Source organism: Megalobrama amblycephala, linkage group LG18, assembly GCF_018812025.1.
Source record: "Megalobrama amblycephala isolate DHTTF-2021 linkage group LG18, ASM1881202v1, whole genome shotgun sequence".
Classification (NCBI taxonomy): Eukaryota; Metazoa; Chordata; class Actinopteri; order Cypriniformes; family Xenocyprididae; genus Megalobrama; species Megalobrama amblycephala.
The window spans coordinates 19,456,703-19,459,077 of NC_063061.1; the positions used below are offsets into that span (position 1 = coordinate 19,456,703).

At 36.3% G+C, this 2,375-nt stretch overlaps 1 long non-coding RNA gene across 3 annotated transcripts; it reads left to right on the forward strand.

Annotated features, from left to right (window-relative positions):
• LOC125252970 lies at nucleotides 1–2,375 on the forward strand. 3 transcript variants are annotated; one of them, XR_007181316.1, is made up of 3 exons: nucleotides 1–571; nucleotides 953–1,469; nucleotides 1,597–2,375. It is a non-coding gene; the product is annotated as an uncharacterized LOC125252970 (long non-coding RNA). The 3 variants fall into 3 exon arrangements; XR_007181317.1 differs by having other exon boundaries at nucleotides 1–1,480; XR_007181315.1 differs by having other exon boundaries at nucleotides 1–1,469.

Here is a 2,375-nt window from a genome sequence, read left to right on the forward strand (position 1 = left end):
TCTATTCATGGTTTCCAAAAAAGGGACAGTTTTCTATTAGGAAAACATTAGATTTTAAAAATCTAGTTTTTGTTTTACTACTCCAATGGCATACATATTGTCCGTGACGGGGTGGTACAAGAATGGCTTCCTTGTCTGAATAAAAAGGATAATATTAAGATTTTGTGCCTGAGGTGGGAAAATATGTTTTTTGGAGGATTAACATATCTTTCAATTTGTAGGTTTGGCACCCATTTCGTAGAATGACTCGACTACTGACTGCTGCCCACACTGGATTTATGCTGATTTTGTTGGAGAGACTTTGTGATTTATTTGTGACCGTTTTGTGCATGTCTGCACACCTTTTTCTTTTGTGAAATTATTTAATAAAAGCAGTCAGTAGTCAAGCCGACCCTGTCCTCTTCCTTCCTAAACATTGAACCTTGCTACACTGGTGCCGAAACCCGGGAAGGAAAACGGACTCCGCCGCCATGCAATCGTCCTCCGGAATGCCATTTGCGGAGATTATCAGAGGTCATGCAACAGGAACAACACAAGGTCCTGCTGGACTTGAGACGGAAACAAGAGACAGGTGTTCGTCATTTGCATTTAACTCACTCACTCACCGCTCGTCTCCTGCCTCTCTCTCCCGCTGCAGACTTCGCTGAACTATGCCCCCCTCACCACACTTTTATTTGTCTTTGACATGTTAACTCTGATTTCATGTATATGTTTGCCCAAAATGATGATCCAAATCTGTAAGTAAAGAAATTGTGAGCTAACGTTAGATTTGCCTAACATGGTATTTTGCTTCGTCCAGGGAAAAATGTAAGGATTTTTTTCAGTATAAATCATGGTCATGATTTTAGTAGAAATAGTAGATTATAATAGTAGTATTTGCAAAACTAATTAATTGACCTAGCAAACAACTTTCGACCAGTAATAAGTGCTGTAAAAATGTTTCTCCCCTTAGGACCTAAAGCTTTTCAGTGTTGTTTGACGAGGACACTTTTGAAATACATGGTAAGTAATTTCTATTAACAAACAAATCTCTCCCTCAAAGTGATGGTTTGCATTACTGTGTATGAATTGTCAAGGTATCAGTTAAATATCTTCATTACATTTCTATTGAAGGAAAAAAGACAGAAGGTGAGTAACAGCAAATTTTCATTTTTGTGTGTTTTTATTTTCAGACTAAATTATAAATGCAACCAGTGACTGATTCAGATATGTTTCTTAATTGCAGATCTGGCTAGTCATTAATACAAATTATTTTTGTTTTGAAAAAAAAAAAAAAAAAATTGTCCTATCCTTTGCTGTCACATATCTGCACATAATCTGATTCCTTATTAGATTCAGATTTTTAAGATTAGAAAAATAATCACAATTGCTTTATCACAGACTGAAAACATTCACCTGAGAAGAGTGTGTCCTGTAGGCCCTTTTTTTCCCTGAGAGAAAGTCCTGAAGACCTCGTGAAGGAGTACCTTGTGAGTTGAACGTCAGTATATTCTGATTTATTTTTCAAAAAAAGTATAAATTTGTTTATTTTGTAGTAATTCTAGCAAAACACAATGAAACTGGTTTGTTTTATGTACACAACTTTATGATAACCAGACAGATGATTGAGAGGGTGACCTTGAGCAGCTCTTCGTGGTGGTGTTCATTATACTGAAGGAGGGAGAAAACTTCACGAACCACTTGCTGACATTGGCATTGTGATCGAGGGATAAAGTTTTGAATCAACTCACTTCAGTCACATCAGATTGTGCCCTGCTTTTGGATATGATATACATCAACCTATAATGGTTTATATTAAATAGTCATAAATTTGAATTCAGTGTGTTTTAACTTAAACTTTTTTTTTTTAATCATTTAAAGTTTCACTTAATTTTGTAGCACATTGTAAGTCACATTTCCAAATTTGTATGACCCACCTTCTGTCAGTCATACACTACTACCAATCAAATGTTTAAGAACATTGTGCAGATCAGACTTCCTTTTTGTATTTGTTTTCTTTAGATGCCTTACAACAAGTGAAGGCTGAAAAAAGGAGGCCTCAAAGTTTGTATTTGCTGTTTCTGAAAAACTGGCTCAGTTATGCTCCTGATCAGCTTGCGGGCATTGCTCGTGGTGGAAATCCCTGAGTTTGTCAGAGTATCAATTTATTGAATAAGGAAATACTTTTTGCATTAGAAGAGTAGCTTCAATCCTTGAAAAGCTTCAAGTCCTGAACCGTGAACTGTGGTAGTGTTTCAGTTTGTAGTGCTGTGTTTCTGTCTTTGTTGGTGAGTTTCCATGTGTATTTACTTCCATTTTACAGATGCAGGTTGCATTTATGTTGTCACGGTTTTCCAGGCTCTTTTTCCAATGACTAAAATGCATGTTTGAGCTGT